The sequence below is a fragment of the Rhipicephalus microplus genome, chromosome 10 (assembly GCF_043290135.1).
Source record: "Rhipicephalus microplus isolate Deutch F79 chromosome 10, USDA_Rmic, whole genome shotgun sequence".
NCBI classification, from domain to species: domain Eukaryota; kingdom Metazoa; phylum Arthropoda; class Arachnida; order Ixodida; family Ixodidae; genus Rhipicephalus; species Rhipicephalus microplus.
Window position 1 is genome coordinate 97,082,382 of NC_134709.1, and position 18,537 is coordinate 97,100,918.

An 18,537-nucleotide genomic window follows, 5' to 3' on the forward strand; every position below is an offset into this window, starting at 1 on the left:
TGAGGTGCTTCATCAGGTTTATCAGTAAAGTTGATGACAGGAGATGGAACTGCTGAGCTGAATACTTTGAACGAATGATGTTTCTGTGAACATTCGTTGTCTGGTTTGGTTTCATGTGGATTTACTAACTCGTCATGCGTAAATGCCGTCACGCGTCCGAAGCCGTGTGGGCCATGTGTGCGACACGAAGCATCAAGTGATTCGGGTTGTTCAGTAATACCTGAAGTATTATGGTGCCGTAAATACATTGGAAATGCCGATTTATTTGCCCGTGAAAAATCCAACCGTAAGTCCGGTCTTTTGGTAAAATGGTCTACATTCCTATCGGCATACGGTGGCATTACCTTCTCTGCTGCGACGTGCAAGTCCCTAGTTGGTGTTGTAATGAGTGAAGTGTATTTGGACCAGTCATACGATGGTACAATGGTGGAATATTTACTCTGAAGTCTTGTTTGGGAAATACGCTTACTGCGGGAAGACTTCGCGTAACTGTGATGGTTGAGTTGAAGAGACTTTAGCTGATGAAGTATGTACAGGTCTTCATCGTATTATTTGAAACGGGTGATCGTTTCTTCTTTGATCTTTTTCCAAGACTCATCGTTCTCGAAGATTTGGGTGAAGTAAAACTTGAATGCCTCACCTGAGATGTAGTCAGTGAAGTTGATGATCATCTCCCGTTCCGACCATCATGCAGCGGTGGCATGGAGCTCGAACAGGTTGAACCAGTCCTGTACGGGTCCGTCGTCCACTGATCCGGTGTACTTAGGGATGTCAAGGTCTTCTGATGCTGCTGTCATGATGCTTGGTGGTCTTGGTGGTCTGCGTTCGGTGACTGCGTCTCGCTGAGGTCTTCGATGATGATGGCCGGGCGATGAAGTGGTTGCGAGGTCTTCATCCTGTCGACTTGTGTGACGCTACGATGAATGGGCGACGTGCCTTGGTTCATACTCCATGTTTATTCCATGCTCACTTCTTCCTTCTCGGCTTCTACCAATTATCGCTTCATACGTCATATATATATATATATATATATATATATATATGTGTGTGTGTGTGTGTGTGTGTATGTATATATATATATCAGTCTCATAGAAAAGCTGGTAGCACTGTTAAGACTTTGTATCAGTCTGATACAAGACTGGTGCAACTGGTAAGTAACTGTACCAGACTGATACGAGTGTGTACCAGAACTGGTAAGACTTTATACCAGTCTGATACAACACTGGTACAACTGATAGGAAATTGTATCAGACTGATACAGACCTCCATCAGGGTTATCAGGATGCACATTAAAGGAAACGACCACTGCCCACAACATGAAATGAGATGACTGCGCGGATGTAAAGATTGTCCCTCGTAGCGACTGAAACCAACCTTATTTTCTCGAGAAGTAATTACATTTTTGTTTTTTTCCTTGTAAATTGCAAAAATAGCCTGTGGCGTCACCTGGTGGCCGAAGCTTCTAATATCTGAGTTGCCCTGTCACATGACCGTAAACTGATGCATGAGGTGAACAATTTTCCTGTTAGTAGTGCAATATTGTCTGCTTCTTTATAGTAAAAGATAATACTCTATAAAAATGTACTTATGTGCCTGCGTTAGCAATACGCATTATAGTGGCGCTGCCTTCACATGATGTGATCCAGTGCTCATCAGCGCGTCAACTTTTCTTTGTGCCCATTAAACCGTACACGCAGTTTCCAGGTTGCTAAGATTTTGAAGTGACGTGGTTTTTTACCTACACTTTCTCTCAGAAATGACGCGCAGTGACGCTTTCGCTGACTTGGCTCGTCGTATGTCGAGCAAGTGACGACGACGGGACAAGCCATCCACGAAACAGGTGCATCAACCTGGGGCACAGGCACCCGCAATGCGGCACAAACGCAGTTACAGGGAACCTGCATAAAACCATATCATCTCATTGTAACTGCTTTTAGGTATTAAGGTATTTTAGGTGTTTTCAGGAATAGTTGTAAAACTTCGACTAAACCTGGTTAAGCATAGTTACAGGAACTCCTGTGAAAGCAGAACATTGACAGCATGCCCATGTCGCTAGAAGTAATGTGTTTCTTAATATCAACTAAAAAAGACTCTGGCGCGGTGATCGTTCAGCGACCATGGCAATGATGGGTAGTTCAAGCATTTGTATAGTCTTTTTACTTGCAGATGACGAATCGTTCTTTTGGCTTCGTTGTTACAGTGTTTCAGTTTTGTTTTGAAGGAAACAGCAAACCTTGTTGAATTTCGTTACCCGATTTCAAATGGTAAGCCTAAATCACAGAACATTTGCAGATTCTTTTTTTGTAACAAGAAAGTTCGAAGTCACGCGGACACAAACGAAGCCGGAAGTACAAAAACGAGACTAATCTGTGTACTACCCATCATCTTATCAAAGAGCTATTGCATTTCTCCTTTTCTACTCTCTTATTCATTTATTACACTTTCGTTCATTCTCACCTTAACTACAACATTGAATCATGAGGCAACACATACAGCAGTCACCTGTCATGATTGCAGACCATTCAAAACCGGGCCATTCGTGTAAAAACGTTTTCATCACGTTCTGTTAACGCAAATCATTTATCGCACTCCTACAATAATCCAATAAATATAATCTCGCCCTTTTCGTTTTAAGGACTCTACAGAACGATATTCCGGTGTCCATAATACCAAGGGTATCCATCAATAATGCTAACAATACTAGATTTGCTGGAAACAATAATTTAATTTTACCCATCGTTCGCACAAATTACGGCAAGCAGTTGCTACATTTCTCAGCACTTGCTTTGGGGAATTCGCTACCGTCTACTCTAAAATCAATAAATGCTCCTAGGTTCTGATCTGAACTTTAAGATATTCTGCTTGATTTGCTGGATTCTTGTTCCTCACTGCTTTAGTTGTTCGCATTTGGAAGTTTTTGTCTATCTTCTCATCTTTCCTCATTCTTCTGTGATTTCCCTTATTGGTCTTTATATTTTCTTTGTTAGTTTGAGCTTTACTATGTTGCATTTTGAAATGTCTTCCGCTCTGTCCTTACTCTCATCGACTATGATACATTACTTGTTCGGTGCTTTTTGCCAACGCTGTTTAAAGTTATTTCTTACTTGATTAGAGTTAGTAAATATCATCATTCTTACTATTGGGCCCAGGAATTGTCAATTTACTTGTGTTATTGACTTTGTTATCATGTACAGGAGGTCCCAATTTAGTTCTTACTATGGGACCTCCTTCTGTATATACTAATCATGTATTCTCTCCTTTGTGTGACGTAAAAATTAAAATGATTCCGAATGCCATGCTCACTGAAGCGCCATGCGTTGCAGCTCCATAGACACTAGCACCAGAGTTTTCTCTAGTGTATATTTAAAAAACTCTATGGCTAGAAGGGCCACAGACATCGCTATCAATTTACAGCGTTGCTGGACAAAAAGGCACGTCGGTGTTCAGCGCCTTTCAAATTGATAAATACTGCTTATAAAATAACTAAGTGCTTCTGGGAACAAACTACTGCAGGTGCAAACACTGTGATGGGTAAGCTTTCGGTCGCGCCGAAAAAAAATGGGGTCGAAAAAATTTGTTATCGGTCCCTTCAAAGAACATCATGTAGTCAAAACTTCTGGATCCCTCGAAACACATATTCTCTCTGTAGGCATTGTTTCTTGTATACCCAGTATAGTCTCAATTCGTTTCAATTCACGTTTGCCAATGCGTGATTAATGTTACTTCTTGATTCTCCCAACGTATCTTTGACTTCAACACTTAACCTTAGAGTAACGTATAAAGTTAAAAGGCGACACTCCCATTGGCTCCTGCTCCTGATTTGGGGTCTAAGCACTCCAAGCAGTTGTCGGGAACTTTCGCAGCCTGAGAGATTAAAGACCACAGAAAAGGTTGTTTCAAAGACCATTTTGTAGCGACAAGGAATGAATATTATACAGTCTCCGAGACCTCTTCTACTGGTGTGCTGGTTTCTGTGGCCATACCCTAATTCTTTTTAACACGTCGTTTGCATGCATCAATGAGCTTCTTGTAAGCTGCAGCGCTAGAGCGGCAAGCACACGATGCCAGAGTGTGTCTATGCACACATTTTAATTAAAACATGAGAATCTTTAGAGGAGAGAAAACTTTTATGTTCAAGTTATAATCTTGGTAAGCACATGCCAACTTTGTCAACGTTTGATAAACGCAGGCACAACGAGAGGTTCATTGCACTGCGGGACGCTGAAATACAGCTGGGGTATCATGATTATAAATTGCACACAAGAAATAAACATATAGGCAACAATATAAAGAGAACAGGAGTAGAGTAAAACTTCAGTATATGCACACAACCACATATAGAGTGCACAATGCAACACGGCTATAGTTACTCCAACACTTAACTCCGGCATGCAAAAAAAGAAAAACAAAATTTGACTACATTTCGTTTGCCAACATTTCACTAATTTCATACTTTGCATTTTACAACGCTCTGTCGCGAAAAACAGTCAGTAGCAGTTGCCGCAGCAAAACGACGCAATTTTAGGTGTCCTGCAAGCAGTTAATGAGGCAGTAGTGTTTATTCAAGGTTACAACCTACCTTTAGCTAACAAACTTTTCTTAACAGTAAAAAATGAGGGCCCTCCTTCACGGAGGAAGCTGAAGGTATAGCGGTGCCCAGTACTTCCATGAAACAGATTAGACCGGTTTCTGTAAGAAGGAGTCCTCGTACGGAATGCTAACGTTAGCACGGCCACCACAAAACACCCCGTCCCAGCTTTTTTAATAACAGACACCTTTCCGCGACTGAAACGGTCACAGCAGAGTACTTCATTCGGAAGAAGCACCTTTCCGTGACTGTTTTACAGCTGTTTTCTTATGAAGGAATTTCCTACAAACGCCTTACGTTACATGTGAATGCAACCCTCCACTCCAAGAACAGTGTATACGTAGGTCTTCATGATAGCCAGAAAGTAAAACAGACACTATTGCTGACATATTTGATGTCATTTCAAGTCAATATTATATTTTGTGGGATGTACTTACCAGTGGTGGATCTAGAAAATGAGCAGTAGGGGCGATTGCCCTCTTAAAGCCGTTGCCGGTACCCCCCCCCCCCCCCCTCACTTTTCACTAGCGGAAATGCTGCGAGCCAGAATGTGTTGTTTTTATGCTGTGGTGGAGTTCTTGCGAATTTAGTAAGTAAATATCAAAACTCCTCTTTCTCCGTTTCTGTTCCATGCGAATTCCCAGGGAAAGACCAGCAAGGGTGAAGCCCTTGCTGATCTTCCCCTCGGGCTGACAGACCACAATATTTACTCAGACTTGCATGCAGTGAAATAATGCACAGTGCTTGAAAAAGACACCACGTAAAAATAAAGGCCTGATGTTTGCACCTGGAATATAGATCAACAATAGTGCAGTGCATCCCGGATGAAAGTAAACTAAAAATTCTTTATAAGGCAATTTGATATATTATTATCGTATGCATTGATAATATATTCACAGGTATTTTACCACTCACCATATGTGGATTGAATGCATGCAGTTTATACACATATTGCACTGTTCATGCGATATCGTAGGCTTATGGGAACACTCGAGCATGACAAATGTTCAAATGAATATTAATGCATTTGAAATAGTTTTGATTCCAATATAAATTAATGAAAATTATGTGCCCAAAATTACGTGCAACACATAGGTGCAGGTAATACCCTGCAAAAAGTAGTTTCACTGCTGTATAAAAGTGCTATGCCATGAAAAATTCTTTGCAGAAATAATTCGCACTGCTGCAAAGTCTTACTTTCATAGGTTAAATTGACATATTGCCCTCGAATCAATTTTTCTTTTTCAACTTTAAAAGATTGTTATGCTGGCTTATATGCTCCAAGTATAACAAATCTTAAAGTCTAACATATCTTACTACTTATCACTTGCATTCTGCAGAAAGTCGAATTATGCTAGCACTATTCAAAGTCAATTGCACTTCCTTTGAAAGAAAAAGGCCGACATTTGAACGCGCCTTGTTTCACTTGAAAATAATATTGTGCAAGTTGGTTGGATGACGATGAACATGGCCATTTTTTTTATAATATGTGAAATACACTATTCGAATTCGATTTAAAATTATTCCAGATAAATTACTATTCACTTTGAACTTAAAATTCACTACTCGCAGAAGCGTACTATGATGTGTGAATTTGTAAATAAAGTGTAACGAGGCTTGTTTTTCTGACCTGTATAGATGTTCAAGCTGGGACAACAAATATGCACATCTGTTTTGTTTACCCAGTACTTAACTGTGTATTCGATTCACTAACTTGTAATGTAATGAAACTGACCGCGTGCAATATTTTAAAAAAAAACATGGTCGTGCATGCTTTGCTTGAACTCTGTCTTGCGTTTCTTCAGCAGTTTAGTGGAAGCAGCTGCTGGTACTGGTCAGTAAACATTGCGATTCTGCTAGCTGGTCAAATGTTGTAGCATGTCACTGTGAAAAGCACATCTTCCTGTGGCATGCATTGCGCCAGATAACAGTGTCATTTCAAGTTTAGCACGCAGATTACAGTAAAGCAATAAAACGCCTCCTGTGGTAACATAGCCTGATATTTCTCAGCTGAGCTCATTGCATTCACTATGCTTCCTACAAAGAGTAAGACAGTCCATAGCCTTGATAGGAAGTGTGCATACATACTATTATACTTGCCAAATGAACATCCAGCCATTCTGAACATATACAGGTGGAAATTATTTTGCCGATCACACCATGTCTTATGGTTTACCTAAAAAGAAACACAACAAACAGAAAATATTAGGACACGTCGACTAGTGAAAGAAGGCAATCTTTGCCAAAACAAAATACTATTGCATCTACCTAGCAATAACAAATGAAACATATAAAGCGGCTCTAATGCATCCAAAGTGCAATCAAACTCCTCGAAGAATAAAAGACATGTATACCTAAACTGAAATAAAATTATCATTCAAAACAAAAAAGCTGATTGACTTCTCAGTGGATGCCACAAAAGGGCGACACTGAAGGGTGACCACGTTAAGCATGATTGCTAGACTGTCCTTTAGAGATCATAAATATGTAACTGCTAAAAGTACTTACAAAAAACTTTACTTTCTGTTTTTTCTGTAGCGATAAGTACAGTAAACCCTCGTAATATCGAAGTCAGCGGGACAGCAAAAAAATTCCATATAAGCAGTGATTCAATATACGCAACTGCCTGATAAAAGATAAGCAAGTACAGCCAAATTAGCTATGACAACTTCCCAGAAGTGGTATCACGTGAAACATATCATTATTCACACACATAAAAGTCATTCAGCTATCTTTGTCGGGTGCTTTGGCTGGGCGCGAGGATTGCCTGCTTGAGTTTGTTGAGGCAAACTATGAAGTCATGGTCGCCGCTCGAGCCCTACACTCTATTTCGTTAGAGACGGAGGCTCTTTTGCCTTTGTGCCATTGTTGGTATTTCACGGAGCTGTTAGTCTAGCGGCTCATCTTCCTCATCAGGGCCTCTAAGCAAGTTGTCTATTTCGGCCGGCTAGTCGACTGAGGCTTTGCTGCCTTTCCCAGTATAAGCAAAGAAAGTTTGTCCTCCCCTATCTTGTTAGCACCCAACAGCACTGTAATGCGTTCTTTGCTTTGTTTAAATCCTGATAAAGTTTCGCCCTGTGTAGAGTGCACGCGCTTTTGAAATAGTTTGTAAAAGAATGCGGACTCGTCCAAGTTGTAAATGTCTCTTTCTGCATACTGCTGAAGTAGGGCGCTCAGCCGACGCTTGCGTCATCTATCCACGACATCGTGGTCCACGGCTGCACCTTCACTAATGATCAATTTTAAGACACATCGTGCTGTCTTTTGAAATGTTCAAGCTAGCCGTTGCTGCACTTTAAATCTTGCTTGCCCATTCAGGTGTCTAGGGCTTTGGATTCTGCAGTCTATACAGACCCATTTATCGGAAGGTTTGCACTTCTAATGCTTTTCAACTATTCGAGAAGCACTCTTTCCACTTCAGAATACATAGAATTATAGTTACGCTTTCATTTCCTGAGAAATTAAAATAGTTGATATTGTTGCGGTGGTATTTCGAATTGTCTTGCGATTTCAGACCTTTGCAGGCCTTTTTTTTTTCACCTGACGTATCAGTTGAACTTTCTGCTCCAATGTCAGACACTTCCGAAACGGATACCGGCGGTGCCAGTTTCACTAGACCTAATTGCTCAATGTGTTTGCTCAAAAACAGGAAGCTTGATTCAGCCAAACTTTGTCTTACTATACAATCAATGTTTCGAACATTTTAGAGCATAACGCCTGCCAGTTGGTGCTGTTAAGCTATACAAACCCCACCTTCTGAGGATTCAGAAAATCCAGGCTCAAGAATGAATCTGCGGCTGAGGAGGCTTCATTTTTTTATAATAGAGACACGATTCAACTTTTCACAAAACGATTTGGAAAATTATTTCAGTACTCACTAGACATGCAAGGTGTCAGGAGCTTTTCCCACTCTGTGTCTCAGTACTAAACTACGTGAAATGTAATGTAACTATGTGAAACGAACTAAATTATTTAAATGTTGAAATGTGATCAACAGCACTTCTTCAAGTGGCAACTAACCATAATTTGTATATAATGTTCATAAAAATTTCTTTGGTCATAGTGTCTGTTGCATTTATTTCATTCCGTCTTACAAAAAAAATGAGCTCCTCAAAAAAATTCCCCTTCATTTGTTGTTTTCTATAAATTACTTGAAGCAGCACAAAAAAACAAGAATGAGGGCAATAAAGCAACACACCCAACAGGACTAGTGCTAAACTGACAACTTAATCGTTACTGAAAATTGATCCCTTATGTCTACGTCAGAACAACCCCTTATCACAAAAATTTCCAACATTATTCAAAGATAGAAGGCATAGGTGTTTTACTATCGGGTGATTTGGAACAAAACATCTATTATAATCATGCGGTACTGACAAATTTATCTTCAGATTTAGCAAGATATTGGGCTTCAAAGATTCCTTATCAGTTTTTTCCAATTTCAAGGGTCACATGTCCCAAATTCTCAATATGTTTGTGAAAGACACTTTAGTGTAGGGCTGCAGAAATTTGAATCACCTGAAATCCCTTTTAGTCGGCCCCTAAATCTAAGCAAATGAGCCTTCAGCATAATCGCCTTCATTTAAAATACAGCTTCCATGGCTGGGATTGGATCTCACGACCTGTAGGTCAGCAGCATAGCGCCATAACCACTAGACCACTGTGGTCGATCAAGACACAGAGACTGATTGCATCATCAGCACATCTCACCTATGAAGAAATTCCAGTGTTGTCCAGACAGAGTCTGCATAAGCTAAGTTGAAAATTTAGTACCTAATAAGTAAAAGACAGGCAGCCTCTGAAAAGTCCACAGCCTCGATGAAAAGATGCTGCTGGCAGGCCACAAAGTATTCCTTCTTTAAAATGCTTCCTGTGAAAAGATGGCAAACAAGCCAACGGATTGAAATCACTTCATTATTAATATAATCAATGCAGCCTGAAACGTATAGCTGCTTTATCAAAAAGGTTCCCACTACATTTACTGCATCCAAAGCACCTGATCACAACATATGATTGGGTTTCAAGCCAAGTGCAATTTTGTCATATGGCTGAATAGAACTTGTGTCACTGCAGATGGCTTACAGTTCCCAACAGAGAACTGAATGTTTGCACAATATACTAACATGATAGAGGCCCCTGACAATAAAACAAGGTGATATTGAGTACAGTTAACTCTCAGTAAACATAAATTAAAACACTTCACTAAAAGGTCTTCCCACTTAACTATATAACTGCCTATTTAACTTCCAAAAATTGTACAAAAATCATTAATATTTTACGATATACATCAATATGTCTATGCAATTATGATTTTTAAATTATTATCACGCTGATTTCCGGAATTCGCACAAAAATTTAAGAAAAAAAAAACTGCTGTTGAGGGCGGCTTTCACTCAATCAATGACCTGGTAATGGGTCACAACATACTGAAACCTGAAGCATTTTCCTTATGCAATACATGGTAACACGCTGAAAAGTGCCAAGATGTTTATTGCGCAAGTGGTCGGTTATCAGCGTTCACGCAATGCCACACATGTGCACTGCTCACGACATCACCGTCACTGCTGCTCTTGTCGTCATCAGAAGCAATATGCCGGGTAAACGCAACGTTCGAGTCACTGTCGGCAACAAGTGTCATGTTGCCACTAATGCTGCCACTGGCATTCTTCTTGCAAAACAGCACTATGAAATGACTGTTGCCGAGATTAAAACACGCACGAAAGACACTAAACGTGGTTTTTGAAAGAGAACAACTGCTGTCTAGAGCTGAAAACTGCAAGAAAAGTAATTGACATCTGTGACGTGTCTTCGGCAGCGGTACAAAATAGCGTGACGAGTACAGTTCGGGGTCGGTGGCTTAAAGGGGCCCTGAAACACTTTTTGAACATGGTCTCAAAACGCTGCTGATTCTTGACAACACGCGGGCTAAGTAATATAGCTTGGCACATGGCATGCAATTCACAATAAATTATCAAATTTAGCTAAACATTGCTCTCTCTTCTCAGCGAATGATGGAGCAAGCTCAAAAAGCACTCGTAGAAGGCCTTCTACCAGACATTGGGTGATTTGAACATGGCGCGCTCGGTCGATACAGGGATTGCCGCGGGAGGCTGTGACTTGACCACGTGTGCACACGCGATCCCACCGAAAAAGCTGCGGTTAAAAAAATTTCTCAATATCACGAGGCGTGAGTGACGTATTTTTATTGACCACGCCACCCCCCACCCCCACCTCCCTGCTTAGCTTCCAGCGCTTTTGTCGGGACGAGAGAAGACAGAATGCAATTTCAGAGTGCGTCAAATTTTTGTTATTCCGCTCGCACAAGAAGGATTCTTGAAGTTTTCGCGGCATTGAATTCATGAAAGAATAAAATCTTTTCATGAATCCATATCATGGTTACTTCGAAAAAGTGTTTCAAGGCCCCTTTAAGTGTGACTTAAAAGAGAACCAAATATACTGATTACATCAACTAATTGGTGAGGGTTTTTGGCTCTTAAATTCCAAAAATGCTGCTAAGCAGAATACAGACTGCCTCCCTCAGCAGCAATGAAACTGATTTTAATAAGTCAGAGCTGTAACTGTGCGACAACCACGTTTGAAAAGATGACGAAGGGCTAATGCAATATGCAGGAGATTCCTTTGCATTACCGCAGCTAAGCCTGCAACACTATACTTGTTGGAAAACAGTGATCAAGTCTTCCTGCAGTAATAGCAGCTGTTTTCGTGTGAGTGCAGTATGCTGCACAAGAGATTCAAAAATCTCTTTCATTACTCACTAATGAACACTGAACATGTTGTGTTTAGAGAGCTGATTTAGGTAGGTTCTTGCATGACTTTAGAGGTTTATGTGAAAAGCACCTCTACTTTTTGATAACTTGCAATCAAAGGCTCTACAGTGACAGACGCACACCACAGATTTAGTTTAGATAACTGTCATTTGCATAGCTGCATAGAAACAACTTTTGGCAGAAATAGTGTCAAAAGTCACATCTTTAAATAAGCAGTCAATTGGACATGTGGTTTGCTGCAGATGGGTGCTACACAGTAGGTAAGTGCACACAAATTGCTCCACCTTCTCCTCATGATGACAACTTGCAGCAGACAATGTGCTACGTAGTCATTTCAACCAATCTTCTCACTTAGGCTAGCCAAGGTGATGTAATGAATGTCAAGGCTGCTTGTGGTTATCACTAACAGGGTTTTCCACCCTCAGAGCACATTAAAAGCTGTACTCACAAGTTAATAAAGATAAAAAGAAAGAGTACCTGTTCAATACACAAGAGAAAAACATTCCTTAAGCACAGCCAGCAGAAACCCTAACGAAAGGAAAGAAACTTTTGTACGTGGTTAGAAAAAGGAGCACATTATAATCTTTTCTGACATGACAATCATTCCTGCCCTCCTTACTATAAAGGGAGCAGATGTGGTGATAACATGCGAGGCAAATTCAATGCAAGTTAGGCTACATAATCATTCAGACATATATAGCAATGCAACGAAAGCTCATATTTGAACATACCAAGTGCAATGATAGTAGGGGTGTGTGGCAGTTCAGAGAGTTTTTCTGCGATGCTGATTCCTTCCTGGAAAATAACGAGGAATACACTTGACCAATGTTAGGAGCACGTTTCCTCAAAAACGCATCTCAACATTTTGGACATTCCACTTGAGCAGACATAAAGGCGAAGCTGCTTATGCCCGTCTTATATATTTGATCTTGCTGTGAAACTACCGGCATTATGAACAGGCAAACTTACCACGAAATCAGCGCAAATTCCACTATTCGCTGCTACGTCTCACGTCATATAAGTGAGGTGTAGTCGTACGCTGATATACCTGTGGGCTCATACTCCCCCCCCCCCCTTTTCGAATGAGCCAACAGTACAAAAACGTCCAATCCACCCCTCAGCGCGCTGCGATTTATTGGTTATTACGAACCAGTCATCGCGTTAGGGACGGTCGGCTAAGTTGAGTGGAGTTTTCAAACCAGAGGCATCTTAATTATTTCATTTGTTTGTCATTCCACTGAGTGCAGAAGTGCAACCTATCATGACTGGAGACTGGCAGTGTAACCATCGGCTGAGCTCTCTCAAGCGGTGCTCGTTGAGACGAAAACGTTGTGTGCGTCCCACAAGAGCGCCGGAACACTCCCACGTGCACTGCAAAGAACGCGTACCGGAGTCCATGTGACACGCAGTCCGGGTCGCGCACGAACACTGGGACAGGCAGTATAGGCGTTTCAAGAGAAGCCCGTGCACGGACAGAGGGGGATAAAAAGCGCGTCGCATGTTTTATATGCAAGGAAGCTGCCGCGTAGCGTTCACTGCATCAAACGCTTGACAGTCGCAGCGGCACCATCACAGTCACGAGTTGAACTCGGGCCTTCTCAGAATCAACGACTTTGTATCCGAGTTCACTCATCCATGAGTTCGATTGACAGAAGCCCGCGGCGAGTATCGAATCCGCCCACCACTTTTGCTTTTGCCAAGGAGCAGTGCTCACGCTGCAACGCCAGCGAGCGCATGGTTCATCTGCCAGCTTTACTGCACAGACTATGCGCACACGCACGCAGAAGTTAAGGAAGCCACGTCGCTACTATAAGGGAGGTATGGAATAGCGGACCGCGAGCCCTTGCGGTGCGGTAGCTCCCACTGCACATGCGTTGTAACGCGAGCCGCTGCTCGCGTTCGCGGCCCGCCCGCAAAAAATCCGAAATAGCACGTGGCGACCGTGGCCCGTGAATTGCTGTCTCTAGCTTCCGTTCATTCGGGTTTGCGGTCGGGGTGAAAGTTTCCTCAGGAAGAGCAAACGCTATTCTGAAACTCATATGGCGCCCGCAACTAAACCAACGCCCGCAGCACCCGCAAACGTTATTTTAAACCTCCCTATGATCTCATACCTCCTTTAACCGCGCTCACGACGTATCCAATCAAAGCCGCGTTGCCGACAAGATGCGAGCACCGCTGGTGACCCCTTCTCCTTACATTTATCCGTAATACTTGATGGAACCGAAAGAATCAGCACGAGAGCGTTGCGTGAGCAACCTTGCTGCCTTCGAGAGTGAAAATTTCCATGCTGCAGGTGGAGCGAAAGAACCTGTGCGAAAGAGGACATACGCCCAAAAACACGCCTGTGGGAGGCACGTGTTGAGTTGGCAAAAATACAGCACGACAATGACGCTAACGTCGCTGCACTGCTGAACTGCTGAGTGAGTAGTGGCGCTGACGTGCTCGCACGCGGTGTTTCTTTGATAACCACCGCAAATGGCTTCACGCGCATTCGTGAAGCCATTTCTAGCAACACGGCTATCACGCGCTGCGCACCGTCCTGCACAGCTACCCCAAACGAGGTTGGAGCAAACTCGGCTGCCGGAAAAGCTCGGGCCATGCTGCATTGCACCCTAGGCCAGAAAAATCGGCGCACGCGTTCTGGGACGAGAAGCAGATTCATGGTGATCCTTTCCGTTCCCCGATTGACTAATCACGGCGAGTTTCAACAGCTATGCCGTTCAGTATATTCAATAAAGAAAAGAGGGGGGGGACACGCAGACAGGTGAACATTAACATCATTTTATGCACCAGTATTCGCCTGTGATCAGATGTTATTCCGCAACCGAAGAAAATTAAAGGGTGAGGAGGGATTGTCTATCTTGGTGAGAAACGGGATGGAAAAGTTTAAGGGCAAACAAATATCATCGTCGACACAACACTAACCATCGCGCGACCACACATTGCAATACGTGGATGCTATAGCAGAAACTTACTGATAAAGAAAACAAAGAGGACGCTAAATAAAGCAAAAATGAAAATACAATTTATCCCCGAAAGGTGCCAGCACTTACTCGCTCTGCATGGAAGAATACGGAGTCTTTCAAAAAGAAATACAGTGCTGTAAACAAATATCAACAACCACTTGCTATTAGCCTATTGGTCCTCTAAGTATTGAACCTTTTCTGAACGTCTCAGTGTGGTTCATGGTGCACACCACAATAGCGGCCGCAAGTGCAGACGAGGAGCTTCACACACACACACACACACACACACACACACACACACACACACACACACACACACACACACACACAAAAAGGTCATTACAGTCGGAGAACGTTTTGGTACAAGGCAGTGGTCGGATCAGAAAGTGTTGTCAGGTCGGAGATGACGCCACCCACTACGTAATATTACACCTTTAATTGTCTACTCGAAAGCATCACACACAAAAACTCGAGGGAATATGACACATAACTTAGGAGACGAAAAAAAAACACACAAGGCGTTTTACACCAGAAATTTTCACAACGGGGTTGCGTGAAACTGATTATTGATACAAACAAACAAGCAAAAAACGCAAACACTACCTACCGTAACAACTGCTACTTTTTATTTTTGGTATGCATCACCGCACGACAAGTTTTTTTATTGCAGCAGAGTTGACTTGTGTTGCCCTTTCTTAACAAAATGGCTAAAAAAAATCTGTTGTGGTTTTCTACGGCATATGCACGCAGAAATATTTTTTTCAATGCTCACACATTTCAAGGCCAAACGTAGCTAGAAACAGGTGGAATTTGGCAGCAGACCACTCAACACATTAGAAAGCTGCTAAGATTGAATTGGCAACCTGAATTATTTTATACCAAACAGAAAGAAAAGGCACCTATTTGACGCAGCATGTTGTGTTTATGACCTTTCAATCACTGCAAGGGTCCTCATCACTTCCACCGGTTCACCAGGGCTTTAGTAAATATTTCGTGATTAGGTGCACTGCCAGCGAAGCATACACGTGTAACACGCGAAAATATAGGTCGAGGCATTTATGCACATGTAACAATGGACAGTATAATTGGCGTGCGCACGAGGGGCTTAAAGTAAGCCCCATACATAGACGTATAATGGGGAAGGGGGAGGGGGCACTGCGACAAACCTCCCTCCTTCCCCGAAAGAGAAGCCTGCGCAGACCTATAGATATAGCAACACGTACTTTTCCCTCAAGAAACACGTGTTCACGTCACTTAACGCATAGCGCCAGCTTGAACTTATAAACCCTGACCATTCTCAGCACAACACAAATACACAACGATGAGCCCACGCAACACGTTCAGCTCAAACGTTAACAACCACCAACATGAAACGTTAAACCCTCAACGGGTGACAATGTACGGTTTCGAATGGTTGTTGTCCAAAAGATAAACCTCCTAGTGCCACTCTGGTCATAGCTGTAAACCGTTTGGCAACAGGAACCTTATTTCACGCCATTGTACCACGGGCGTTATGCTTTTAATAAACATTATAAGCTTTGCTGATCTGTTGCTAACTGACCGGGAGTGCTGCGCCTTACTTAGATCGCATATACGTTTCGCGTGCCTGTTTTGTGGAATATCAATAGGAAAAGCTAAAGTGAAGCACACGTACCTGCGGTAAAATTCCCAGCGAGTCTTGTCCTGAAGATCGTTAAACGTCGTCGCAGTCTCTTGCTTGAACAATGTGTCGACGAAAACCAACACTCGAACGGATCGGGCCGTGCGCCGAGGGGAGTCCGCACACGACCGAGACGAAAGGCGGGAAATGTTGATCACGTGACTAACTCCGCCACGACGCCCGCGCCAAACCTCCCGGATCCAGCGCCAATCCAGCGCCAGCGCCCGGTTGTTGAAGCGCTTGAAGTGGGTGTGCGCTGCCGCAAACGCGCGTTTTGCGCAAGCGGGGGATACGGTTCGGGGCAGAGCGTGTACTGCGGCGCGGTGACGGCGTTATCTCTGCGACAACCTTTGTACCTTGACAGCGTCATGCCGTAAGCTTGGTAGGCGTCGTTATTACGTCGCGCAAACGGCAACCGCTCCCTTCGTCAACAACTGCTTTAAATACTCATTTTTTCGCAGGGTCTCAAATGCATGGAATCAACTGTCCAACAATGTGGTGTTGCAGCCATCTCTGAGTTTATTCATCTCCCATATTGTGCAACTAGCTTACTTTACTTTTCGTTGTGTTGATAAATGTATTTAAGGTGTTGCTTCAATTTTATATATATTTGCATAGATTTGGTACCACACGTAGCTCGTTTTTTATTGTTTTGTTCGCCCTACTATTTGTATCAAATATTTGTATTCCATCCAACGAAAATTCCTTAATGGGGTTGCAGTACTTTTAAATAAATAAATAGGTAAATATTAATCACTCGAGCTTACTCAACACCTCCAGGAACAAGTGCGACGAAAAAGGAGTGCAGATCTCACAATTTTTGAAACAGTGTTTAATTGCAATTACGTGTTTTGAAATACTAAAGACCGGCAAACGTCAGTGCAGTACGTGCTTCCGATTTCGCTACTTGCGATACGCGAGACCGTGAGGCGCGAATTCCCGCGACAGAACTGCAGTCAACAGAATGCCAGGCGTTTGCGTTGTTTATCACACTGAACTTATTTTATTGTCACGGGTCTTTGAGATTGATTTCGCATAGCAATGCGTGCATCTGTCGCCAACACACTGCAGATCGTTTCTCACTCTTCATATACGCATCCAACTGTTTAACTTTTACTATTTATTCATTTTCATTGATTCCATTATTTTTGCGGTACAAGATCGGTATATAGTCGAACTGCCTTTTTTTAAAGCGTAGTGACGTTATATTCGCACAACATCGAAGCTGGCCGCGGCGGCGAGACTGAATTTTGTCTCGATAGAGGAGCTTTTGTAGTGTGCAATGTCAGTGTGCGTGGCAGAACCCCAGATGGACTAAATTTACGAAGCCGTCCACTAAGGCGTGAATCATAGTCATACTGTGGTCCCATGGACAGCCTTCCTGATTCTGTCGAAACTTACACGCGCAGGTTTTTGGCTCAAAACAATGATTTGGAAGTTAGTTTTGCAAAAAAAATATTGTTGATCGAAATAAAATGTATACAAATTGTGCCCACATAAGCAAACAACAATAAATACTTTATTCCAAGTTCTCAAATTTTGAACTTGGAGAGTGCCTGACCAAATAGGATACAGTTCTTAATCACGATAACTATTCCCATGAAAGAAAAAGTGAAAATCTGTATTTATTTTGTTTTCCTTTGCTTTCAAACGAGATAATCAGTAAAATACAGTAAACTTTCAAAAGTACTATATTCATAAGATATAAGCCCGTACAACAAGCTTTTAACCGTTAATAAATGAGTAACAACAGCGAGAGCAAGATGTTCATTCAACTTTGAAGTTCAGCCTAGCGGCAGCGCAGAAAAGGGTTGGTTGTAGGTGTTCTCTTGGCATAGCATTCTTACGGTGTAATGAAACCACTTTCACAAAGTTGTAATATACACTTATTCTATCTCTGGCAATACTGTGATATTCTTTTGAGTATTCCTTGTGCACAAATATTTGCACGTGTCTACTTCGCTGCAAATAATACACGCAGACAGTCTGGCAGTATGTCAGGACGATAGCTAAATATTATTTACTTCGCTGCTCTCGAGCGTGACATATTAAGTTAAATTGGTTGTATTGTGTCGCGCTCCGTATGCGCATCATCTGCGTTCTACCCGCGATCCAAACTGTGCGATTAGGGAGGATATCAATTTGGTCTTTATATGGAACATGACGGCGATGCTGGTGGCAAGAACACGTCAAGCGTGGTCATATAATTGCTATTGCAACAACAGTAGTCTCTAGTGGTCTTTCGTTGGAAGATACCTTAACAGTGCAACCTACCTAACCACATTTAAAAATTACCCACTAGAACCAATATCTCCATGTTTGAATATACAGCATATGTCCATTGCGCTTTACGGCTGTTTACGACGTGTTTTCATAAAATGACAGTTGTCCGTGAGTATTACACCCGTATATGCCATGCGTTTGAAGGACAGCTTTTACAGTTGGGCTCAGCACTTTTCTTTTAATGCGCTCGCTGGAGCTTCAAGCAATTTGCGAATGGTACAGATAACGATACTGAGCATAGCTGCACTTTTC

At 42.3% G+C, this 18,537-nt stretch overlaps 1 long non-coding RNA gene across 1 annotated transcript; it reads right to left on the reverse strand.

Moving 5' to 3' along the window:
- Positions 1-5,122: 5,122 nt before the first annotated feature.
- On the reverse strand, positions 5,123-16,179 carry LOC142774819 (uncharacterized). The gene is made up of 4 exons (XR_012886571.1): positions 15,997-16,179; positions 12,108-12,171; positions 9,299-9,458; positions 5,123-6,764 (listed from the first exon to the last, which is right to left on the reverse strand). It is a non-coding gene; the product is annotated as an uncharacterized LOC142774819 (long non-coding RNA).
- Between the last annotated feature and the right edge of the window lie 2,358 nt (positions 16,180-18,537).